This window comes from Mycteria americana, chromosome 1 (assembly GCF_035582795.1).
Source record: "Mycteria americana isolate JAX WOST 10 ecotype Jacksonville Zoo and Gardens chromosome 1, USCA_MyAme_1.0, whole genome shotgun sequence".
Classification (NCBI taxonomy): Eukaryota; Metazoa; Chordata; class Aves; order Ciconiiformes; family Ciconiidae; genus Mycteria; species Mycteria americana.
The window spans coordinates 29,740,195-29,767,923 of NC_134365.1; the positions used below are offsets into that span (position 1 = coordinate 29,740,195).

At 36.6% G+C, this 27,729-nt stretch overlaps 1 protein-coding gene across 1 annotated transcript in view; it reads right to left on the bottom strand.

Annotated features, from left to right (window-relative positions):
• The window catches only part of FOXP2 (forkhead box P2), a 300,347-nt gene extending 285,797 nt beyond the window's left edge, over positions 1-14,550 (bottom strand). The window contains exon 1 of the mRNA XM_075491561.1: positions 14,483-14,550. The gene's annotated coding sequence lies outside the window, so the exon portion shown is untranslated. The remainder of the gene's footprint in view (positions 1-14,482) is intronic.
• Positions 14,551-27,729: the final 13,179 nt, after the last annotated feature.

The following is a 27,729-nucleotide window of genomic DNA, read 5'->3' on the forward strand; positions in this document are numbered from 1 at the left end:
CCTCCAAAAGTTGACCTTTTTGATGTTTTCCTTATTGATTCTTTTAGTTCATAACAGGACGAAAGGGAATATTACAAATCACACCATCCTTGCCCCTTGGAACAGTCTAGGAGACCTTTTGAGTTCCAGTATCTAGAAGGGGACAGGATGGACCCAGAGCATAAGTGCCCCTGCCTTTTGCTCCTGCCTGTGCTTCCCTGTCACTAAAGGATGGCAGAACAAAGATAGTGGTGCTTTAGGAACTTTGTAAGTTTCTATGTCTCACTGCAGAACCTTTCAGGAATACTGTCCAAAAAGAGAGAGCTCACTTCCCCTCTCATACCCATGCAATCTCTCCATAAAAGTACGATGAAAACATGTTATTCGTGACTGCTGCCACAGTTTTCTTGAATAGAATTGAACTGAACTGAACTGAACTGAACTGAACTGAACTGAACTGAATAGAATAGAATAGAATAGAATAGAATAGAATAGAATAGAATAGAATAGAATATTTTCAGTTGGAAGTGACCTACAATGATCATCTAGTCCAACTGTGTGACCACTTCAGGGCTGACCAAAAGCTAAAGCATGTTATTAAGGGCATCGTCCAAATTCCTCTTAAACACTGACAGGCTTGGGGCATCAACCACCTCTCTAGGAGGTGTTTGACCAGTGTTTGACCACCCTCTCGGTAATGAAACGCTTCCTACTAAAGTCCAGTCTAAACCTCCCCTGGAGCAGCTTTGAACTATTCCCACGTGCCCTATCACTGGATACCAGGGAGAAGAGATCAGCACCTCCCTCCCCACTTCCCCTCCTCAGGAAGCTGTAGAGAGCAATGAGGTCACCCCTCAGCCTCCTTTCCTCCAAACTAGACAAGCCCAAAGTCCTTAGCTGCTCCTCACAGGACATGCCTTCCAGCCCTTTCACCAGCTTTGTTGCCCTCCTCTGGACATATTCAAGGACCTCCACATCCTTCTTACATTGTGGCACCCAGAACACAGTACTCAAGAGCGTTGCTGTACTTTGTCATTGATCAACCCTTTACCCTAGATGGTAGGGATGGTAAAGACGGTTAAGTATATATCACAATTCAGCCAAAGATCTATTTGCAGTCTTAAAATTAAAATTACATATTTCTAGATTGAGTCCTGATGGCTCAAACTTTGTCAAGTCAAGCCATAGATGAATGTATCATCAAAACAATTGATGCTTCTACAGAATTCCAACATTAATTATTCTAATCATGCTTAAGTGTTCCCATTGACAAAAAGGTCTTTGGATGTTCAACTTCAGCAGAAAACCCTGCAGATTTCCTGCATTTCTTTTTAAATTCTATCCCCTTTACTGAGAATGCCTGAAGAAGCAGTATTTGCATCACTTAGCAGAGGGGAAACTACTAAATTAGTGTTTTCCTGAAAAAAATCAAGGAAGTGGTAAAGCAAGAGTGGCAGCAGGGGTCATTCACAAAATAAGTAAAAAGAAGAATGTGGTATATTTCCCAGCTATATTAATTATTAATGATAATGGTATTATTTGATTTGCTGATTTGGTGAAAAATGCTGTGAGTACAAAGAAAGGAATGAAATCTCAGAAACACTTCCTGTACTTCACGCAACTTCATCCGACCTTGAACAATGCTGGTGCAAAGAGCCCAGACAAATTAAATTTTACATTTACAAGAATTCCACACAGTGAATATCTAAGAGTGTGAAAGCCTCCTGACAATTTTTCCAGGTTGTTCTCAAAAACAGGTAAAAATTTCCTTGCTAAAACATCAATCAGCTCCCAATGGGAGTTACTTTAGATAGGCCTGAGGAATAAGAAGCTTCAGAATTATGGCCTTTCCGTCACAGTACAGCAGCTCAAGAAAAAAGACAAGAGCAAGGGATTAAGGAAGCTTAGATATTGTTCACAATTCAAATTAATCTTTGAGTAGATGATGGGTTATAAGTGACAGATGAATAAGGAAGTAGAATTTTCAAGTAAATGTTGCTTCTGTCCCACAGCCAGGAGGATTTGCTTAGCTGAACTACAGTTTCCTCAGTGCCTGACGGATGCAAGGACCAACAACAAGGCCTAAATTTAAGCTAAAAAGCTTACCCTCATTAATATAAGAGTTAAAGAAGAAACACGTTTTTATTTTCTTACTTTTCAAGCAGAAAGCTGCTAAGTCAAGAGAGCAAATCAAGCAGCTAAAACTCACAGAAAAAAGGAGCACCAAATGCTAGTGCCTGAACTCTCCTAGAAATCTCTTTTAGTCATCTGGAAAACCCTTCCATCAAGGGTAAGAGATCAGATAGGCGTGCTCAAATACCTGGTGTTATATGACGGCTCATCTATATTGTATAAGAGTAATATAATACACTTCTAAAAGCCTAAGTAAACACGAAGTATCCTATATGTAATTATCCTTTATGCAATTAATTAAAAAAAATCCGTAATAAAATTTTTGTAAATGCATAGGTATTAAATTAGTCAATTGAGGACAAGCTTTATCTTTTTCTCTCTAAGTGTGCATAAATATCCTTGACACAATCAATGAAGCGAAAATAACAAAAAAAACCAAAAAACCAAAAACAACAACCCAAATCAGTTAAAACTAACCACACGCATTTAAAAATGCAGAAAACCAAAATATGCATTGTTTAAGCAATCATGTAGTGTATTTAGACAGCCTTTTGTCATACTGTGTTTGTTGTGCTGTGTCAAAACAAAAAATCTGTTGTAATAAGTATAATTAATTTAACAGATTTGAATGAAGCTGTCCAGGACGGACTTTTAAAGCTACTTTATTACATAGAGTAAGATAGAAGCAATATTTTTTAATTCCAATAAAGAAGTTTAAAATATTTTAATAAATACCTTTATGTTACAGGATTTTGTATTCCTAAGATGTAAATAAAACAATAACTCTGTAAAGCTCACAGAATAACTACATAAGCCATTTTACAAGGAGGATATACTTTTCCTATGAATGTATAAAGCTCTCCTTCAAGCTCTTACTAAATCTATTGATCTGTGAAACACACTGCACTCCAGGGAGGCAATTCACTTGACATTATATATCAAATGATGAGATGAATAATGATCATACCATTTGGTAATTAAACGTCTTACAAACCTTTTAACTGACTGAACGTCAGAAAGGTCAAATGAGATCAAACCTTTTTTTGTTGTTTTTTTAAATTCTTTTCTTATATTAGCAATACAAAAGTCATATTTAACAGTAACTATAATACTACATGGCAAAACCAAATAATTAAATAACATACTTTTCATTCCTAGATTATTACAGTTTGAATACACAGAGAAATTGTTCTTTCATCCTACAGTCCTATTAGAATCTTAATTGTTAAGCTTTCAGAGAAGTAGCCACTCACCAGTATAGTGCAAATAACAAGCAATGTTATTGGATTAAGGGAAAGGAACAGCACATAGATCAAATCTAAAATATACCAAAGCACCAAGCAATTAAAATAAACCTCCTGACTTCCTGTATAGTTGTAGGAATCTGATTTTTTATGAGAGGATGAGTACAGGCCATTTCAACAGTTTGAAGATGCTATCAGTGTTCATCACCTTACACATTAATTTGGACATTTTATCTATTAACATATAGTAATAACTTAAATGTTTGACACTAGAAACAAATTCAAAATATTTAATAAAGAAGTCCCCTACAACTGTAAACTCATGAAAGGTTTTGTATTTTGCCTGTAAATTTGGCAGCTGCAAAGGCAATCAGAAGATGCAGCAAAGATGGTTTTTGCTACAGACTGCCAATACAGTAAAAATCACTTGCCTCAATGGCTAAAAGTTTCTCTCCAACACCTCTATGAAACATGGGGTTCCTAGAAAAGACAGTATCTATTCCCATATGACTTCGGCATAACCTTATGGGTTGTCATGAATCATGGCCTTCATTGTTAGAAAGAATAAATCCCTCTGTCTTCATGCAAACTATCATCAGCCTTCATTGCCAAAATAGACTCCGATCCCAAATATTAAAGAATGTCTTAGGATTTTCCTCTAGTTATTTTCCTAGAAAATGAAGAAATCTTTACTAGCTTGTGAAGAAAATATTCAATGTCTTTTCTCAAAAACAAATTGGGACAGATTCAGTCAGCTTTCACAAACATACAATCACACAAACACACAATCAAAATCTGAAATAACTAAACAACACACCCAGTAACAGCCTATATGTATATTACAGTTCTGTCTTGTAGAAGAGCAAACTGGCCACTCCCAAAAACCAACCTTAGTCAACTGAGGCCAGTATCCCTGTGTTGCCCTAGGTGCTTCTGCACAGCTAGAGCTAACCCAGAAAAGAGAGGTTTCTGGGGCAGAAGCTGAAAGAAAGAGAGAGGATTTTTACAAGGCATCTAAAAAAGTAAGGCAGCAGATGAATTTGCCAGCTGAAGAACAGAATTTTTCTGGGGAAGTCCCACATCCATGCTGAGGACTAGCTGTCACTATGGGATGCGAGAGAGATGTGGAGGATACCTTCTTAATATCAACTGCCAGTTGCTCACAGTACTTTGTCTTTCTTTGTCTCGAGGCTGGGAACAGAGGTCAAGTTCGCAAAATGAAAAAGAGGTAATTAAATCACATGCTCTATCTTCTGGGATCTTTTAAGTATTGGACAGGGTATTCAAGTTTGTAACGTAATAACTTCAAAACACTGTCCTATCAAATAAATTCAATCAATCCAATATATAGCTTTTTCAGGCCTAATAAATCAAATAAATTTAAAATACCTTGAACTAAAAATATTTCTGAATTGCAAAATTAAAAGAATATAAATGATAAGATTGCAGTAACATTAATACTTCCTCAGATCTCCATTTCTCGTATAGCCCAAAAGTACAGCATTCAGCAAATCTTCCAGAGACAGAAAAAGAGCAAATACTCATTTTTCTAAAAGTTCAACATGCAAAATTTCTAAAAGTTCAACATGCAAAATTTCTAAAAGTTCAACATGCAAAAAATGTTACCTTACTGTAACTAACTGGAATATTCCATTATCGTTTATAATGGAAAGTAAATAACTGCAGGACTTCCACAACAGAACAACTGCCCTTAGAAAACCAAATAAACAGGTGCTCAGATCAAACTTATTTTAGGAGAATACTATGCACATGATTTAAACACTGACCTGTGAAAAGATGTTCTGGGGAGGCTCAAGGCCTTCAATATATGCTCACTTAGCAAACAGCTGCAGCAGCTAAGGATGCTCCTGCCCTCTCCCTCCTTCCGCCACCGTTTGTTACCTTCCCAATGCCAGAGCTGCCTGCTGCCACTCAGGGGCTGGCAAAACAACCATGCCAGCACTCCTAAGTAACTTTTCTGCAAAGCCAAGTAACACGGTTTAAACTGTTATGGATTTTCCACTGCATCAGCTGGGGATCCCTTCCACATTAATTTCCATTTTCCTTTTTGAAAGTGACAGGTTGATGTCGTGGTTTAACCCCAGCCACCAACTAAGCACCACACAGCCGCTCGCTCACTCCCCCCTGGTGGGATGGGGGAGAGAATCAGAAGAGTAAAAGTGAGAATACTTATGGGTTGAGATAAGAACCGTTTAAAATAATAATAGTAGTAGTAGTAGTAGTAGTAGTAGTAGTAGTAGTAGTAGTAGTAATAATAATAATAATCGTAATAATAATAGTAGTAATAGTAATAAAGGTAATGAAAAGAAAAATAACAAAAAGAGAGAGAAATAAAACCCAGGAAAAACAAGTGATGTAACCACTCACCACCTGCTGACTGACGCCCAGCCAGTCCCCCACCAGAAGTCACTGCCCCCCGGCCAACTCCTCCCAGTTTATATACTGAGCATGACGTCGTATGGTATGGAATATCCCTTTGGCCAGTTTCAGTCAGCTATCCTGGCTGTACTCCCTCCCAGCTTGTGCACCTCCTTGCTGTCGGAGTATGGGAAGCTGAAAAGTCCTTGACTTAGTATAAGCACTGCTTAGCAACAACTAAAACATCAGTGTGTTATCACATTATTCTCATGCTAAATCCAACACACAGATACTAGGAAGAAAATTAACTATCCCAGCCGGAACCAGGACAGTTGAAGAAGAGAAAGAAGAAAGGAAGAAAACACAAGTTTTAGTGTTGGGGCAATAATGAATTTCTGAGAGAGGGCAAAGATACCTAGAACTGCAGCACCTGTTCATTAAATAATTATGTGCTTTAGTTATTAAAAGGATAATTGATAATGATGAGTCTAATACTCCTGCAGTGAAGAAGAAAGATTTACAAATGGGCATGCTCACCTTCCACATTCATTATAACACTACTGCTCAAAAAGCAAGTGGAAAATTATTCTGTCATAAGAGAAACCTTTAAATATTTTTCCACTCATTTCAGTAATTCAGTTCAACATATCAGCCTTATTTGTAAAAATAAAACAAATAATAATGCTTTCATTCCTTTCGTCCTCTTAACCAGTAGAGAGAAACTGGTCTGAGGCAAAATTCCAGTTCAGAAGTACTGATAGGAGGATGATGCAAAGATTACAAAATCCTGAACTTATTTTTTTAAATGAGTAGTGATGAACAAATTTGAGAAAACGTACACCTACCTAAAACTAAAGTATAAGCCTTTGACTGGGTTGAGTAGAAATTTTGTGTGTGTTATTGTTTTAATTCTTTAATAAGTGATGGAAAGAGAGCACTGGATTTGTATTATGACATGAAAATATATCTTACAGCAAACAGAAAACAAAGTAAAAACTAATGGTAGAAGTTAACTACTATTAATTTTAGTAGTTAACTTCACCAAAATAATACAGAACTATATTAGGCTGCAAATTCAATTACAGAAGCACAGGAACATTTATATGTATTTCAACAGATCTAAAACCAAATTTAATTCAGTTTCTCCTTCAAGTATAACAACACTGAATTAAAATTACAGTCCGTTTCCCATTAGTGTAGTTACGTATAAAACTATACTTAACCAAAGTATATAGATTATAGAATTACATTTCTATTTTGTACATGCTAATGTACCATGTCCTACACTGTATTCTTGAGAAGCCACTAGATATTGTTTAACCATAGCAAGCAGTTGTAACTTTGCAGCCTAAGATTACATGCCTGGTATTTTCTTTTTCAAAACCTTCACTGGATCTGTCATAATTTACTGAATCTTCATATAGGTACTCGAATCTATATGCATATGTTTCGATGCAGGACCAGAACCACCATATGAAACAAAACATGACCTATTTTGCTTCTCTAGAAGACTCAAGCTCAGAATAAAACAGTAAAAGTTCCTTAAAAAATTACACTATGACCAGCTGAATTTTGTAAAAAAATGTGATGCAGTTAAGCACGGTTTTCCCCGTCAAATCACCAGTAAAAACCTATCTCCTGTAGGCTGTGACTGACAATTACCACTAAATAGCTGTTTTACAGACTACATTAAAAATTCTGAGGCCCAGTTCCTAAGACACAGTGATCTCTGTCCAGTTCCTAGATGACAGTGCCCACATAAAAAAAAAAATCATTACCTCTTTCTTTGCTAGATCCCATAATGCGTTTTCCAGAGGAGAGAAGAAATCACTCCCCAAGACAGTTAACAAGCACCACTTACAAATACAAAACTCATTTAAAATCAGCTTTTTAGGGAGGTTAACTCTCAAAGCAATCAAATAAACATCTATTCCATTTTCAAGATCCCATTTATTTTCAGGAATTAGATCTGCTGTTATTTCTTCCATATGCAGTTACTTGTACTGAATGGCTTTCTTTATCGCCTACATTTATTTTTTTTTAAAATAAGGATTTTAAATAGCTAGCTCATCACATTTATCACGGACTGATTTCTGGATAAGGTAACTTCGAAAGCATCCCAAAAATATAGATCATTTCTTTTATTGTGTTACTGGAAAACACAGGAAACAATAACATGAAAATCAGCCTTTCAGAATTACTTCAGATATGGTCAAATAAGAGACCATCTTGAAAAAAACAGCACAAATAAGTTGTTCAGAGACATACAGGAAACCATACTTGGTTTCCTTAATTTTTATAGAAATCCAAAGTAAACTACTGTTGAGTTTTCTATTTCTCTTCATAAAATTAGCTTTTATTCTGTCTAAATCAATCTATGTTGGAGCACTCACTGGTCTCAGCATTTTCTTCCAAAAACTGTGGTAAGGCTTTCCAATTTAAGTAGAAAAACCTATGAGAGGTAGAAAAGAGTTCATAACACAGAAATGAGCAGTGATTCTTTGTCTTGGATCTCCTACCGGGGGGGGGGGGTTGTGAGGGGAAGCAAGTCTATGTATATAATTACAATCTAATTAAACTAATGTTCTCTGTTGCCTCCTCTGAAGGACAACACTTTCTAAGAGCTTCATTTCATAGAAAGCAGAAAAGGAAAGCAAAAGGGTTAAAACAGGGATTCATGGAAGAGTTGTATCTTCCTCTAGTCCCTCCCACAGAAAGACAAAGCTGTTGATGACCCTTTTATCCTATTGCACTAACAGAAAGAGCACCATAGATTGAATGAGAAGAGGGTTCCTTCAGGATGATGGGAAGACCTATCTTGCTGGCATCACAGTCACTAAATTTTGCTTTTTAATTGTTGAAATTTTAAGTCTGGAACCGCTGTGAGAGCATTAAGAGTTTGGCCAGACACACACAGTCATCAGCATGGCAACAACAGAAAAGAGAAAAGACCTCTCCAGAGCACAGCTGGTGCCAGTGCTCTGCATCATAAGTACAACAGAGTAATTTTCCTTCTTAAAAATATGACCAGGATGGGAAAAACTGAGAATATTATTCACATTTCCTAGATTTATTCACAATCATATTGGAAATATGATTTTGACCAGCACTGTCCCTGCCACTGCACACATCAGCACAACTAGCTGTGTATTCTGGCTAACAGTTAATCTGGAAATCCATCCTTACTATGATTTTCCAGTCTGTCAACTCACTCCTGCAAGTCATTTTCAAATAGCTCATTCATAATTTATTTCAAACCCAGTATTTGTGAAATCTCACAAACACCCCATCATTCAGTACCAATGGCATAATCTCTTATAATAAATTTCTTAACTTTAAAAAATAAAATATAATTGATATCTAACACCAAAAAAAAGAGCAGATTTTGTTTAAACATAAAGAAAAGAGCAAAATGAATATATTTGTTATTTAAATGACTGTGTTTTCAAGGTGGAAAACCAAGGCTGCATCTGCAAACTTTGTTCATATATTTTTAACTTATTTTCTATTTATTTTCTTTAACTCTAAGTGAGTTTGACATAATTTATTGTACTAAACTAAAAAACAGGTGTCTTGCTTTCTTGAAGAAGTGGTCCAACTAGTAAGAAGGAACCCACTAGTGTGACTAAAAAGACCAATACTCATTGTTATCCAAACAAAAGAATAAGAGGTATATGTTATCTGTTGCATCTTAACTCACTTATTATTATGTATTATTTCTAAAAATAACACGGGCATACCACACTGCTTATCTACAGCAATTCTTTATAAAATAACAGTGTTGTAAAGAATATTTAGGGTTTGTTGACCATTATTCTAAACAGCTTGTCACAATAGCTTTAGCAGTTCATATTTTTTGTGTACTGTATCATATGTACTTTTAGAAACGTGAAGCCTTATTTTAGCAAATTTACTTGTAATATTCAAAATTATGTCACTTAGTGATTATTAAAAACCTATAAAAGTTTTATAAAAACAATCTATTTTGCATTATTTCACAGAATTATTTTCTCAAATAATAAACTCATCCTCAGTTAATCTCAAAGATCTTGCAATGTACTCTAGAAGTAGTACCACACTATTTTTTTAAATTAAATTTTAAGAGACTGGTTATCCATCACCAGTCTCTTCAAGAATCAGAAGCAATAAGAAATAAAATCAGTATATCCATTACTCTTAAATTTAAAAAAAATTCCTCTGTTTGAGAGAAGTAACAATTTAAACACCAATGGAAATTCCATTGGAAATGATGATAATATTTTCAACAATTATAGTTTTGGTAAAAGGCATTAACAGTTTAACATCAATCCAGCAGACACCTTTTCCTGGTATATTGTGCATAAAAAGTATTCCCATCTGTTTCAATGCTTTGGCTTTTTCATGGGCTTAAACCTGTCAAATTATTCCATTTGATTTCAGAGAATTCTCATATGGCAATCTATTTTATTTACTTTATCTTCAATAAAATGGTTGAGTGAGCATTAGCAACTATGAGACACAAGTTTCAATCAGTCCTCTGGCAAAGGCGTCAATCTACATTAGACCTACTGTGCTGTGAGCTGCAGCCAGAAAGCTGGAGTAAGACAGGGCAACAGTGAATGAGTGAGCGAGACCTAATAAAGCAGCAGTGAAGAGGGAGAAAATTCTCCCTAGACACTACCATACACTGCTTATATAATGCGTGTGCCTAGTTCAACACACCAGTAGCTCCTTAATAAAGCTGACAGCTAAAAAGGAGCTTCAGACTCCAACTTTATTTTACATGACAACTACAGTAATGGTCCTCTGTTCTCAAGCAGGCCACATTTAGAAACCTGTATTCAGCTCAGTTAAAAATTAAGAGTTCTCACCTCTCTCATTCATGTCACATAGAAAAAAGAATCATAAAATTATTAAGATGCACACCATCTCTCCTCATTTCATACAACTACTTGAAAAAACATCAACTAGCTAGTTTTCAACTAGCTTTTCCTTAAAAATTTCTGTGCTAGAAACCACAAAACAATCAGTGTATTTGAGCAATAACTCATTTCTGAAGACAGCATCATTAAGGACTAATTCCAAGAAATGTGGGGCATCACTCCTAGATGCCGTGAAAATATCTCCCAAAGCACAAACTTTGTAATAAGTGATGCAAGTTCATATTTGATATGGGCTGTAAAAAGCAGATTATTGTAATAGTGCTCTTCCCAGCAAATCAGACCATTAAGACTGTACTTAATGTTCAGCTGAATTGAAAAGCCGGCCAGTTTAAATCCATAGTTTGATACTTTGTATAATCACAGCAAAAATTTACTACCTCAGAGTTCCACGCCACGAATTTGATTCTATCAATGTAAACTACTTTTTGACAAAAGTTGCCTTCAGGTTACCCCAAATCAGTAATTTACAGCTATTCACAATCACCCTGGAAAGATAATTCAAAATTCTACAATAAACAGTGTCTCTGTTCTAATACAATTCCATTAAAATGTAAAGTACTGTTTATGTTTCAGGCTCTTCCCGGTGGAAACCAGATTGAAGACAAAGCCCATCAATCCCCATCCAATTACTTCTTGGAAAGCAGATACCATCTTTTCCTTTCAGCATTATGCTGTATATCCTCCTCCCCTTCACCTACGGCAGTATCAAAACTTATTTGCCTTCTGACCAGACATGTGGAAGGGTTAGCCTTCTTCGTGGACAAAGTTAATGCCAATCCATTATCCAGCTGATGGAATGGCTTGTACATCAAATGTTTCACATGTTGGTCATCAACATGATCACCAGCAATGAGACCTTACATAACTCTTGAGAGAGTTCCAGTTCAGCTGCAAGATAACTACATGAGATGTACTTTTGTACTAATCTAACAATATGATTATGTTTGCCCTATGCAAAATAAACACATCTATATAGAGACTGAATATTTGGTAGGTATACAAAATGCATGCATATACAATACGAGTATATGAGTAATGCTCTTTAAAGTTTTGTAGTACCAGGAAGAAACCGGAATGAGCACAATGTCTCTTCTTCCACAAATCGCCAATACAGGACACAAGAGCTAGATCAGTTTAACAATAATTAATACCACAACTACAATTCAGTTTACTAACACAGAAAATATTCATATTTAGAAGACATCCTTAGCTTTTTTTCCAAAGCCTAATTAACTCGGAAAATCCAGATGTAACTGTACCACTAATAGTCCCCAAAAGTGTCCATTTAAGCCATCAGTCCAAAAAGGGAACATTTTTTCTCTGCTTTTGCATTTTTCCAATATGGATTTTTGTCTTGGTTTCAGTTTTTCCAACTCTAACTCAGTTTTTTAAAACTTACTCCTAAACAGTTAAGTGGTCTATTGAAAGACAGGATAAAAAGCAAACAGAATTTTTCTCTCTGTTAATTAAAAATGTCCTCATGAATGCATTTTTATGTATTTCTATCACTACTTTTATGACTGAATCCCAGTTTTCAATCAGTGCAAAGACACCGTGTCCTGCCATAAAAAACTATCAACTCTAAAGACATACCGAAGAACTAGCATTCAGAATTCACTACTATTTCCTCATGGACTACAAAAACATTCCCTCTCCACTTTCACATACTGCAAGAAATAGACACCAGTGCTAAAAAGGCCAAAAGATTTTGGCTCTCTTTACAGAAAGCATTTTTATAGATTGTATTTAACTTAAAGTTATGGAACAAAATAATGGAGGAAACAGAATAACAGTTACTTTCCTCCATATGCCTTAAGTTCCAGACATACTGGAATTCAATAAAATGATACTGCCAAGCTATTATAGATGCATAAGTCAGTATTACTACATTTCTGACATTATTTAGTATAGAACATAGTAAATTTCCAGAAAAAAACATCCTTTAAAAAATAAAAATCTCTTGTTGGCTCACCAGATTTCAATTACCACACAATTACTACACAGTTTCTATCAAACCACACAGTTCTTAAAAATACTGACACTGTCTATGAAGAGACTATCTAGTATTACTATGGACAAGTTACACTGTTCAGACATATGTGTATAAATATGTGACAGAAATCCAGTCATATTTCCATTGCTACCTAGAAAGCAAAGAATCTGACCTTTTTTACTGTTTTCTCCATTGGGTAATGTAAGAAAAAACATTGTTTTGCAAATATATTACTACATATTAACATACAGCCATACACAAATTTATATGTGATGCCAGTAATGTCTACAGTTTCCCTGTATAGTGCTGTATATTATTTGATTTACAACATTGCTAACATTAATATTGTATCTTTTCTTCTTTTTATGGTTTCACCATATTCATACTGTACGCTTCAGGCCAGTGCCTCAAGTCCTTCGAAAAAGGTGAAATTAAATGGGAAGAAAGGAATTTTCCTTTCCTATTACCCAGTGGGTAAAGACAGTGAAACACATACCAGGATGGTCTTGTTTTGCACTGCTTTGAATTAGGTTACAAAGGTCTGTGCTTCCTCCCAGAGGGTGAAACTTTAGAAAACTTGTTATAAACATAGTTTCAGCACTAATGACTCTCACCATCATTAACTCCTCCTGGAACTCCTTCTCTTTCTTGTCCTTCTGAGCCATCAGATCATGAAGATGGATATATCAATATTAGGGAGTATATAGGTATATTTGAATATTTCATAATACCTTAGCAGTTACTGCACATGGCATACAGGGAAACAATACATATTTACTTTGGAAACAGCAGTGTACATAGAAGCAATTGGGCCTGGTTCCTATTATGGTGAGTTAGTTTGTTGTACCCTGATAAAATCTGTATCTATACAATTTAGCGTAAGGTACCAGTTGAGCATATTTTGCAATTTATACATTAAAATATTGCCTAAAATTTTGAATTTGAAAAATTCTGGAAGTATTCTCAAGAAATTTTCTACCCCTGTAGGAAAAGCAAAATGTAAACAACTGCAACACCCAACATATGGATTAATTCTTTGTTGAAATAGCAAGTATGAAAAATCTGAAATAGATGCGAGTGGCTTGCGTAAGCTCTCATCTTACACTCATTCCTTCAGAATGCCCTTTTCCAGATCCAAGGTAAAAAACCTGATATCCAGTTTTACATGATTCACTCAAGATAGCTGTGAAGGTCTGGAGCAAAGCAAGGTATTCAGTGCAGGCATGACAAGTCCCAGGGTGGTACTATACTCACTAACAGTGTTTCTTCACAGGCAGGTTCAGACTGTTAACACATAAAGCAGTTCAAACAAGCTTTGAACTCATGGTCCTTGACATGATGGAATATTCCTGGATACCAATGGAATAGAGATCTTCCCAGTTTCAGGAAACTAGGAATATCCAAACTCAGGGATTCATTACTATTTAATCTTGCCTTTTAAATTTTTCATTTATTACAAAAAATATTTATACAAATATAGTCTAAAAGAATTTTCTAACCAAATTAGCTTAATTATCGTATTCCTAATGCAGCTGACGTAATGAAACTATACAGTGAAACTTAACTCTGGGGTTCAAGAGACCTTGGTGAGAGAACCATGTTTTCACTTACTTTTCTGGCAGGTGCTGAAAAGGCATGTAGGGAAAGCCTACGTGACTTAAATATTCTATGCTATCTACTCATAATACAAGCAGTCATACATCTCAGTGAATCAGAGGAAGCAGAGATCAGCTATTTGAGTATGGACTGGCAAGCAAGAACAGCAATTCCAGAACAAAAGAAAGTTGCAAAAATGAATACTCAAAGATTTGTGATGCTTGACCTATACTCACCTGCTTCTTCTAAGCCTCAAAAAGACCTTTTAACTTCAACCTTGAACTGAAGTGATGTCCAAAATCAATTCCAGTACCACCATCCTGACAAGACAAAGAAATGTTTACAGCTATTTAGACATCATTTAACGAAAACAAAATAGACTTTGGCTTTATCACACCCTCTAATTAGTTCCAGATGTGCATAAGATGATTCATAAGTATTCTGAAAGAAAAAGGAAGGAGTTATAATTTTTAATTTTTCTATTTTGACATGAACATTTTGGTTGAAAGACCAAGCTAGTTGAGAGAGAAAGATTCTCTTAACAAGTAGTCAGCTTAAAGAGTAAATTCACTGTAGTCCACAAAGAAATATAGTTGTTCATCAAGTTTCTGCCTTGCAGTAGAGGGACAGACAAGGCATCACTCAAAGTCTAGTCTTTTTTTTTTTATTCTGTTTTTATTATTAAAGTACCTAAAGGCAAATGAGAGGGAGGCTTCCCTGAAGTAGTTTATTCCAGACAGAGAACTGCACACAGTATCACTACCAGTAAGTTCACAGGGTCATGTGAAGGAAGGAACAGAAGCTGGGAGACAGCATGCCAATGAAATTTAAATCTATATGCATTTTAGGAAGGACAAAAGGACAAGTAAAAAGAAAAAAACAGCTTTGAAGCTGAGACTGCATGACTGCATTGAAGGGAGAAGGTTGGACAAGGCAGAAGAAATAAAGACCATGCAGGTCTGTAGAAAGTATATTTAGATTACATCTATGCCTGAGCACATTTCTCTCTGCTGAAATCAACTGGCACAGATAATCCTACATCTATGCTAGTATACTCACATAGGCTCCAAAACAGAGGGGCTGCATGCAAACTGTCTAACAGAGATGGTCAAATAAACGTCTGGGAATTTTCTGGAACAACGTTAGTTTGCAAACACCAAAACTATGGCAAAGACCTGGAAATATTTCCAAGCATTGTTTAATTTACTGATATAGACATAGCCTTAATGCCTGAAACTCTGCTACTTCTGAAGTTGATCCTACCAGCCTCTCAATGGTGCCTCTTGGCAATTCTCCCTTGCTGACAAGGTCAGACAGAAGCAGACTGAAGAGTAAAATGAATGTAGAATTTTATAAAGAAAAGACTGCTTTCTCATAGTTTAAAAAAAAAAATCTGTGTTCCAACTGGCATTATTAATACACACTTTGTTACAAAATGTTTGGACATTTAAAAGAGCTGCAGTTCTAACTTCTTCCTTTGTTTGCAGAATGTAACAAAACCTGCTGGGAAGGTCGAAGTTCCTAGAAAACTGAAAGCTACCTGGCAGCCTCTGTAGTAGAGCAAGTGAAGAAGGAAGAGCAAAGAATGATAGGCGGGAGGAATAAACACTACGTGAAACCCCTGCACAGTAGGACAGCACTGGGAAATGAGAAGGAAATCTTATGAGCTCTTAATACAAAGAGAAAAAAGAAGAAAATGTTAAAAACAGGTAAGGATCCTAGGGCAAATATGAGGAGGTGAAGATGGGTGGCAATTCTTAAAAGTTGTTGGAAAGTAAAATATGTGTCAATGAAACTTTGCTTGATGGTCATGTGGTCACCCTGGATCCAGAATGGAAATGTCCAACCGAGAGAGAAGCATTCCCCTTGCTCTCCTCTTTCCCATTAATTGCAACTGTAGCTATGCCTCTAAACCTTTGGACTTTCTTGTGCACCTGAAGTCTAGACAGAAATACACCTTACGGTTATTTTTTCAACAATATGTGTTATTTGTTGACAGATGTTAATGTGTAAGCCTCAAACATCAATATTCTATATTTCCCTTTTTTCCTATATTCCTTTATGCCAAAAAAATTTCAGATAATCAGTTTTCTTAGCTTGCATCCTATTAAGCATCACATTTTGCTTCAGCTTAGAAAGCAAGCCGAGATAGTTATGATATATGAAATCTTACATCAAAACATGACCTATTTTGGTGAGATAAGCCTTCTCAGAATAAATTTTTGATGATAATATTTTATCATAATTATTCTTAATATGAAAACAAACACACTCATTAGTCTTGATTATTAAAATTTTATCTTTGGTCTTTTTGAATTATCAGGATTTGTAGAATTTTTCAGTATTCAGTAAGGAATATTTGAAGTGGGCAGGATTACACATAGTAGATGTGACCGATACGTCACAGGTAGGTGGCAGGCCTCACCTATCAACTTTCTTTTTACTGGTTAAAACTTCACCTTTAGAAACTTATCTTTTGACCTATGTTTCAGTTACACTACATTTCAGTATGGTTTACCTGACGAAGGCAGATGCCTCTCAAAAATAATATTACTTTTGTTATAAATATTGAGTTGTTTTGATTTTTGTTTTGCATCCTAAAACCTGGACCTGAATCATTCCAGTTATTCTAGTTTAACAGTAACATTTCTTTACCTTCCCTCCAACTGAGTCACCACTTTCCAGCCCTTGGACCATAGCAGGTTAGGCTCTTTAATGTCATTGTTTACCTATCCCATACTGACTGTACTTACAGAGATATTTTTTCTGTTCTTCAGTATCTAAGAATTCCATCTGAATTCTATCTGAACCTTAAAAGTTGACAATCAAATTCACAGAATTTTCCAACCAAAGCCTTAAAAGCATCCTGACAGAATTTTTTTTTTTTAAATACAGTTGCAGTGGATGAAAGTTCAAGCAATTCTGGCAGCTCGATGTAGTATTGTTTACTCAGGCAGGAACACTCTCATCATGTGAACAATAGAATACAATTGAACTGAAAGTCACCTGCATGCCACTTGTCTGACTTCTCATTCAGGTCCCTAAAATTTGAGTCAAACAAGCAAATACCACAAACTTCTATAATAGCTGAGAAAGAAAAAGTGCATTGGTCAATGACTGAACTAACTTGATATGTAGACGCTCATTAGAAATGTAGATTTAGAGGTATTCTAATAAAATTTTTCTCCAAATGATAAAATTTGTAACAATTATGATCACCCACCTAGCACAGAAGCTAGATAGGCAATAGATCCATTTTTCAACACTGACAATTTTATGGAGTTTAGATAGCATTTTGTCACCCGATATGCTGTGCTATACTTTTTACCTAATAAAGCATTATTTATTATTAGCACAACTAACAGGATTTGGCTCTTATTTATGGAATTGTCACAGTTGTTTCAGAAATCACTAGAATATAAAAATAATTCAATATGAAAGCCAAATTCATTCCTAGATGAAGACATTCCTTTGAAACCTGATTTAAATAAACAAATACAATGCCCACGTGCTGCAAGCCATTCCCTTTAACTCATTCATTTATTTGTTGCATTCATTTCTTAGCTCATTTTATGTTTAGATCACAAATCATTAGGATAAGTTTACCTGTTATATGTTTGAACACTGCCTCTGTGATATTTTGATTTGAGACTACATGCTCTTATTCATTATCCTGCCTTGTTGGTGGCCTCTGGTATTTTTTAAAATGTAAATAACCCCACCAAAGTGCACTACAGCTCTTAAGCAGTTCTACTATTTCATAAATCAACAGCCATTCTGATGTGTCTCTATTTCACATAAGACCTATTTGTTCACGTAAGACCTATTTGTTCACGTAAGACCTATTTGTTCACATTTTTTCTATAGTAAAAATGGTTCAAACTGTGCATTACTGCTTTAAGTAGGTATTTGTATAAAATATTCCAATGAAGCACTACCCACCGAAGCATTCAAGAATATTTTAGAACATGGTTGAGGGCCACCTATATAAGGTATCTTTAGACAGACTTGTTTTCAATCAGATAGATTGGGCCAAAGACACAACTGGTTTCAGTAAAGCAAGAATTACTTGCTAGAGACACTATTATTTTAAAGGCATATACATTCACTGGTATCCATAGCTTCAACCTTTCCATCGTATAGCCCTCCCATGCAATTAAAACCAAAAGAAGTCTTAATTCATAATATGTCTTCTATGCAAGTCTTAAATTGCACTATGTCAACGGGACATCCCGAATTTTATTTGAAAATACATCATTTACACACAATCTATAAAGCACATCTTCTAAAAGTATGAAATATAAATGTTTAAAGTTACTTAATAGCCAGACTATGTACTTTTAGTTATAAACTACTTCAAGACATTAATTTACACTACAAAAAATAGGCATTTTTAAAGAATATTATGTAAATTACAGAATTGCAAATAGAAAAAAAAAAATACTCCTTTTCTTCCTGAATCCAAGTATTGAGTTAGACAATTTCTGTGACAGAGAAATACTCAGAAGCTCATAACCAGATGAGCAGTACTGAATGCCATTATAATTAACAAGAACATGCAAAATAAATTAGTAGTTATGTTTTATAATCATTCCAAAGTTAAATGAGCCTATGAAAAGACCTTCATACTACTGTCATCTCATTAGCCAATTTTTACATGCTGCTCTACGTTACTACTTAGACGAATGAAGGCTGGACATTGTTACATTATCAGTGGGTCCAAGCAGAAGTACTGTGGTGGAGGGAGAAGCAACCATTTTTTTACCTGGCACAGAGAAAATAATGAATTCCTGAATGCTTCTTGAGCTGTCAATCTTCCCCAACTATATATTTTCCAAAATTTTTAACAAATGCTATGTACTTATAAAATCTCACATTATATTCTATACCACTAAAATTACTCTTGAATTTTCACAACATGGAATTTGCTAATCAAAATATCTGTACTCAATTAATCACGACAACATGTAACTGTGCAAAGAAATAGGTCAAGGAAAATAATAAAATTTACAGAAAAGCATTAAAAATTTAGTATTTAATGCCTTGGAAATTGCCCAGTGACAGAAAAAAATGATGAAATGGACTAAATATATCATCTACTTCTGATATGTCCCATTCACTGTGTAACTGATGTACAGGTTACATATAATTCCTCTTGGTGGAGGCGAGGTGGCTGGGGAGGGAGCGTGTTCCATTTAGGTCTTACTTATCCTAAAGATTAATAGGACACTGATTACCTGTACTTATCAAGGCACACTGGAGAAAATGGAGACAGTACAAATAAACAGAAAGCCTGGAGCAAAGGAAAAATCACCCCTTCTCAGTCTTCTCTTCCAAAACCTCCACAGCCGCATTGTCTGAATAGCTGGGTATACAGACTAAACCACCCCTGAGGCAGGTCTAACTTGCTTGACTTGCACTTACATGATAGATAACCTGTGTTGACACTAATCTTATAAGTATGCACAATACCAATATCATATTCATGGAGATTTCTGAACAGTTTATCCAACGTGCACAGATACCTTGCCTTACTTTATCTTCAGGCATGTCTGTCTGTCTTCTGAAAACATTTAATTTACTGTAAGACAGCTCAGAGATGAACCACTTTCCACTTGTTGAATTTTCTTATCATAATAAACTGCAGCAGCCTACAGTAATTGGGGGAGAAGAATATAAACAAAAATGAAAGCAATGAACTATTCCTAAATACTTTGATCCACAATACCACAAACACAATGGCAGTGCAGTTTTGTGAATTATTTCTAGAATTACAATTTGTTTCTCCAATTTTCTCATATGACAGGTTTAGAAGGGATTCAGGAATACTATCAGATGAGAATGTAGAAGTAACAACTTTAAAAAGTATTATCTCATGAGAGCACATATATGGTGATCAACCTGGGTTGCCTTTACATATCTAGTTTGTTCTTGTGAGGAGACGTATTTACAGATTTATAAATCAGTAATGCATAAAGTCAAAGAACACCTGACCCTCTGCCATGATGCATGCACCATATCACAGACCCGTTCACTCACACTAGGAGGTTGTCTAGTCCAAACTCCTGCGTAAAACAGCACCTGAATTTTGACTGGGTCACTTAGGACATCAGCCAGATGCACGTTCAAAACTTTCAAAAAAGGCAATTCCACAACCTGGCTTCTCTAGGCAACCTGTTTTGCTGCATAATTGTCCTTTCTTTGAAAACGTTTTCCCTTCTATTGAATCAAAACCTTCACACATAAGAGCTCCACGCATTCAAACTGCTCCTTCATGTAAAGGGCAACCCTCTCGCCCCTTCTCTGCCTGACTCTTCTGTAGAGCTTGCGTCCGTCCATCACTGAACTCCCACCATTCAAGTTGTTCTGCCACTTGGTAGTTTATTCCAATGACGCCATAGTTCTGCATCTGCATGCGGAGCTCTAGCTCCTCCTGTTTCTTCCCCACGCACAAAAATCCCATCTAAACAAATAAATTGAAAACCCAACAAAAACAACAAAAAATATAAAAAATTAAACAGCCACAGAAACAACTTCCAGGGGAAAAGAAACACAGAACAGTTAAACTCCACCCCCCCAAACAATGCAGAACCCACCTAATTAATCAAAATACACAAAAAATCTGCAAACTGCCAGAAAGCATGACACACACACCCCTTAAGCTTCTAAAGACCAAAAGGAAAACAGGGGGGAAAAAAGGAGATAAATAAGCCAACCAAACTGTGGAAAAAATTGAAGGGGGGGGGGGGGGGGGGGGACAACAAAACCCAGACAAGAAAAGGTTCTAAGATAACCCACTTGGGCAACCACAATCTCCTGCCAAAAGAGCCACCATGAAAATACAGACAGACAATTGTCCCACAATTGCTGTTATCTCCATTAGCTGATTGTTCACAGCATCTGCTAAGTAGGTGTTTTCCACTTTGGCTGAACAGCAGGTTACTCCCTCATCAGCATGGGGCTTCCTTGGGGCTTCCACGGCTTTACCACATCCTCAGTTTGGGCACCTCAAGGACTGCTTACAGTGCTTATGAGGTTGGTTCAATACTGATATGACCACCATGGTTAGCTACAGATAATTGTCGCAAACTAAATGTCTGTAAGACGACTGGCTCCTCGCAGAGGTCCCTACCCTAAAACCGACATTTGGCATGACTTCATTTATTGTGTCTTTTGCAAAGAAGAGAGTTTTATGTCCTTGGTGACATATTTCTTCTCTTCCCTGCCCAGTGACCTGAGTAAGAGGCATCTCTAGAGGACGTTGCTTGCCCATGTCTGTCATCTGCTCCTTGGTTCCCCACTCAGAGCTACATCAAACTGTGGAGAGAAAACTCTTACATACCGGCCAGTCCTCCCTACAGACACAAATGCACAATCAAATCTTCAGCTATGCTATAGTTCGTTATGGAGCACTTCAGGTTACTGGGCAAGCTCAAAGATTCAGGTTTTGGGGTTTGTTTTTTGTTTGGGTTTTTTGTTTGGTTTTTGGTGGTTTTTTTTCCCCCCCACAAAAATTAGAGAATGACTGCTCTTGATTATCAGATCCATCTGGAAGTTAACAGTCCATTCATGTTAAACAACCCAGAGACTCCCCTTCAGCAATGGCCACGGAAGACGGCATTGAGAAAGTCAGAGGATATAAACATAACCCATGTTCTAAACCAATCCCTAAAGACACCTAAGAAACAGAGCACCTTCATAACACCGAAAAATGTCCCTATAAGTATCGCATATAAATATTAGGGCCATTAGATATTTCTGCCTGTCTTGTACGAGTACACGTCACATTGGGGTATGACCCAAAGTAAATTTCTAGTCACAGTCAATAACTGCTTTGATGTACATGGGAATCTATGTCCTTGAAGGGGCAACAAAAGCCAAAAAAACCCTACCACTGTTTCAAAGAGGGTCACTGAATAAAAATGAGTAAGCTTGTTACAAGGAAGAAAAAAGGGACAGCTACAAGAGTTACATCTTTACAGGTGGCACCGAGACTGATTAAAGAAACCTTTTGCAAGCTCAGAAGAAATGCATACAACCTATAAAAAAGACAGAGAAAATCCAGAGAAGGGAGTTGTCATGAACAAACAGGATGAAGGAGGTTATTAGAAAGAAAAAGGCATCCTTCTAAAAGCTTCAAGTTATGTCCAAGTCAGGAAAACAGAAAGGATTACCATCTCTGGGATGCTTAAATATAAATATACAGTAAGGTGTCAGAGAGCTGCAGGGACTGGCAGCTCCCTGTGTGGGCCAGGAGTGGTGGGGGTTGTCCATGGGCAGGGCAGGACCTGGCTGCTCTCAGCCAGGGAGCATGGCAGGGCAGGGGGCAGCCAGGGGCAGCCCCAGCCCACAGTATCAGGCACCTCAGTGAGGACAGGCCAAGGCTGGGGGTTGGGAATAGGGCCTAGTGAGGAGCCTCCCACACACACCCACCTAGGAGCTTCTGCCCTTGACTGGCAGGGAGAAGGGGCCACAAAACATTGGGTTTGCATCCACGGTACAAGAGATTGGAGAAGTTACTAGGCCAGACACCCTCCTTAGAGAGACACGAGACGATCTGTCTTAAATTGAAGTGCCGTTAGAGAAGATGAGAACAAAAAGACTAACAGATTAGAAGATGAGAACAAAAAGACTAATAGATTAGTCTGGGGTCTAACAGATTATTTCACTGGAGTGTATCCACCAACAGCTCTAAAGGAACATGAGTATGAAATAGCTGAACTTATAATAATGGACAAATGCCTGCTTCAAATTGTCTTAGTATCAATGGAAGGTGGTAAATATGAAAGCAATCCAAAAAAAATCTAGAGAAGATCCAGAAAACTACAGATCAGTACACATGGAGTTCACACTACGCAACTTGGTATAGACTACAATAATGAATATGTCTGTGTCAATATATATGACACGTTGGGAAGGAGTCAACATTCCAATATGAAAAGGAAAGCCATGTCTTAGATGATCACAGTTTTTTGGAGAAGTCACTGAAAACATGGACAAAAGACATCCCCTTGTAAGTCATGTATTTCTAAAAATAATTTTATAAGCTCTCTTACCCAAAGTCTCTAAAAGAAACTAAGCTGCATAGGAGAAAAAAAAGGAGGTCCTTGCACTGCTTAAAATAATTAATAAAGAGGATTGTAAGAATAAGAATAAATGATCGTTTGCAGTATTTTGCAGAGGAGATCAGCAATGGAGACCCAAAGCACCTATCTCTAAGAAGGCCAGTGCTGTTCAGCATATTAAAAAATGATCTGGAAAGGGGATGAACCATAATGTGACAACATTGCCTCTAACACTAAACCACAGATAGTAAAGACGAAGGCAGACTGAAGAACTGCAGAAAGAAAATATAGTACTGAACATGAAGTGATAAATAGAAAGTAATATTTAATGAAAAGAAATGTACAATGATGTCTACGGAGAAGAAACAATGCTAACTATGCAATGATGGGCTTTGAACAACTTAAAAATGAACATGTGCAACTATAAATTAGGGTCGTGTGAAAATCTTGGCTCAATTTTCAGTAGCAGTCAAACTGAACAACAGGAAGTGCTAAGAAAGGAGTGTGGGAAACAAATGAAACAAAAAGATCATCATGCAACTGTATAAATTCAGTGGCAATGCGACAGTGTCTAGAACCTAGTATATAACTCTCTCTCCCTTTCCCTCCCTAGCCAAAAAGGTTACTGTAGACCTGTAGAAGATTCAGAGAAAAACAGAATAGTCAAAAGTACAGATGGCTTCCATACAGGCCACAGCTATCTAGACTATGATGCTACAGGTTGGAAAAGAGATGATTGAAAGAGATATGAAAAAAAGTCCAAAACACTGGAAGGGCATGGAGGAGGCCACAAGAATTAACAAACCAAGCTACCGGACACATGTTCAAAAACAAGTAAAAAAGGGTGATTTCTTACAAAACAAGACTTTCTTATAACTGAGCTACAGGACATTACAGATGCTGAAGTCCTTGGTGCATCTAGACTGGCTTGGACCTCAAATGCAATTATGGGCCGCCCGCCCATATGCTAAAAAGTTTCTTGTATCACTGCAGTATAATGCATAAAAAGCTGCAAGCATGCAAAAGGTTAAAAACTTTTTTTTTTTTTTTTTTAAGAAAAATAAAAAAGCCGGCTAGAAATAAGTGGCTTCCTGCAGGCCAAAAGACACTAGTAACTACAAATGGTTAGAGCAAGCTGAGAGGCGGAGAAGAGGCACTGGTAGGGCTCATTTTCAGGGACTTCCAGGCCCCCAGCTGTAGTGATGTCCAGTTCTCAAGAACCATGTGTTCCACTTGTGGTTCCCTGTCTTCCACTGTTCAGTCACTTACACAATGGGATCTGTTTTCCTCCTGTAAATTAGATGACTCCAAAAGCACACTCACTGATGTCCTGTTCCTCTTCTGTAACGGTCGAATGACTCACTTAAGAGGCCTTGTTCCTAGGAAGCAGCAGACCTAAATGGAGTGTCCCCCAAGTTCTGGATAGTGACTTCTGTGTCATTGTGCTGGTGGAGAAAAGCCACATGCTGCTACTAAATGCTGACTGCAGCCAGCACAGTGGTATGGCTCAGTACTGCTGGTGAGCAGAGACCTGTGGCTTAACCAGACATAACAGATACTGTGCCACTATCCCCTCTGAATGTGCCCTTGGATTCTGAGAAGTCCAGGTCATCTGATTTGACTTTTACTCATCTCCATTCACATTACTTTTGGCTGTGATATCGTTATATTGTTGCACTTATATTGTTATTTATATAGTTATAAAATATGGTTACTTTGTTGCACTTGCATTTAATTATCAGTAGCAAAAAAAGAATGAAAATAGTAGCCACTGATATCTGTACAAAATGATCCCATGACAGGACAGGGTAACAATGGAAACTTGATCTTTTCTACTTTCCAATCTTTTATCCTCATATAGTTGCTACGAAGAAGGATGAAAACTACAGGAACTGAGTGCTTTGAGCAGGACAAGGGGTGTGTGGGAATGTTGGATACCAGTGCCTGGCTTGAGAAGAAGGGATAAACTGTCAATAAATGATATACAAGGTATTTCAAACGTGAGCCAGAATGAATCTTTTTCTTCTCTCTCTACATGCACGCAAGAGTTCAAGCATACATAAAGGGGATCGTGCATGAGCTTTGTGCATGATCGTGCAAGTGAACTAAAAGGTACATTTTCAAACCTCTAATCTGCAAAGGATCTGAGCTGTAATATAAAGATCTGGTTCCTCAATAATCATAAAAAATGCTGTAAACTGTTATCCCTTTACAATAATTTTCTTGTGGATATTTCATAAATTGCCCTTTTTTTCCCTGAAAGATACATGTCCAGCCTACATGGCATGGGTACATAGATGTACATCAAAGAAGCTGATCCATTTTTGTTAGCAGAAACTCTCATCAACAAAACAAGATATTCAGTTAAGAAAAAAGAATATTTCACAAGTAAGTTTTCATCCACACTTCTGTTCAAAACCAGCATAAATGCTCATGTTAATTGTAATTATAACTGAAGTCACTGGTATTATATTAACAGCTAACCGCTATGGAGCAGGATAAGAACATCAGTAAAGACACATAAATATAAATCTAGTCCTGCTGGTCTCCCATATCACTCATTACCAAAACGAAGTATATAATAACTTGCAGATAACAACTTCATCTTTTATGAAGAAAAATTTGCATGAGTGATTAGTTTCTAAGTTGGACTTTAGGTAGAAAAAGTAATTACATGCTTTTAAAAATATTTTTCACTTGGCCACCGTAAGTAGTTACTCTGCAATACCCTGGTTGTGCTCTAGCCACATTTTTCTCAGATCCAATGTGACTTTCTGGACAAGAACTTCAAATTGTATGACGAAATTTGAATTCAACTTTTGAAAATACACTGTACGGAGGGTCCAAATGTTGCCTGCAACTTTTGGGAACTGTCTCACATACCTGCAGAACTGCAGTACAACTCTTCACACTCAGTAGGTTTCTGTATGTGATCCCACAGAAAATACAGAGGTAATACCTTCTATAACTATTTTTAATTACTTTTTGGACAATATTGTCACAGCAGCAAAGCCTCTTACCCTAGTGATTTAAACCATTGGTAAAAGCCAAAGAAAGAGTGATCAAATCTTTGATTTTCATAAGAAAATGTATTTGTTCATAAAGAAGCAAGTGTGCTGGAATGAGTTTAACCTATTTAACAGATTTTAAAAACCAACAATTTTCAAACTAAATGAAGGGCACAAGTTAATTTAGGCATTTATACAAATTCTCATTTCTGCACCAACTTTCATAATAAATGAGTAAAACAATTCCCATAGCAACCTCCTGCACCGTATGATGCACATGTTGCTCATGAAACACAAAACGTCTTCTATCTGAAACATACAAATCAAAACATAACGGGAGTGCAGATAGCTTTTAAATTTTAAAAGCAATAAATTTTCTTGGACAGACATTTTCTATTTTTATGCTCATCTTGTGACTTTCTTCAGTCAATCAATTAATTTTACATTAATAAAATGGCCCTCATACAAACACCTCCAGGCACTGTACAAACTCAATATAAAATAAATACAGTAAAATATTAATAAGCTAAACTACGTATTTTTGCTTTCCAAAATATTAGCATATATTTTCTTTTAAGGAGGGATGATTGAAATGCCTATGGTAAGAGAATCCTGGCAGGTAAGAACTTCACTTCAAAAAGGTACAATGTGATTACTTTTGCCAGTAACATCATTTGCTTTGGCTGTTGCAGAGCCAACGAATTTTAATTTATGACAATTGACTGAATATGATCCTGTGGAAATTCCTGTCAGGGATATGAGTCTGATCCAACGTCCCAGAAGGAAAATCTTTCCACTGACCCACTAGGACTCATTAAAAACTGTCAGGTAACATACAAGCTCTGTTCCTAAACTGCTTTCATTTTTATATATGATCAGTGGCACAAACATATAGTCTCTAACCCTGAAAAAATAAGCACCCTCCCCTATAAAATCAGGAATATGAAACGCAAAAACATACATTTACATTCCACAGAGAATTACTACGTAATACCTAAACATCAGCTTTTAGTTTCCAGACCTTACTGTGTGACGAACAAAGGCCTCTCCTTGCAAGAAAGTAGTTCATGTTTTTTACCATTCTATCAAACCAGTAATTTAGCTATGGTAACAATATGCTTTAACTATTTAGGTTTTGGTTTTTTAGACCAAAAGTAGGCCAATCCCCACCTACCCTCAGCTCCTCTGTCGCACATCTCTCTTGCCAGAACAGCACTCACTAACATGAGCAAAGCTGAAAGAGGCTATCTTGATTTAAGTCCTTGTTTCTCACTTCACCCAAAAAGCTAGAAAAACATGTCACATTGTTCACGTTGGGGTTTTTTTTTTCCTTTCAGTCACGAATAATTATCTCCCCCACAACAGTAGTATAGACTATTTACTGTACTGTGTGTCCCTGGCGAGGTGCTG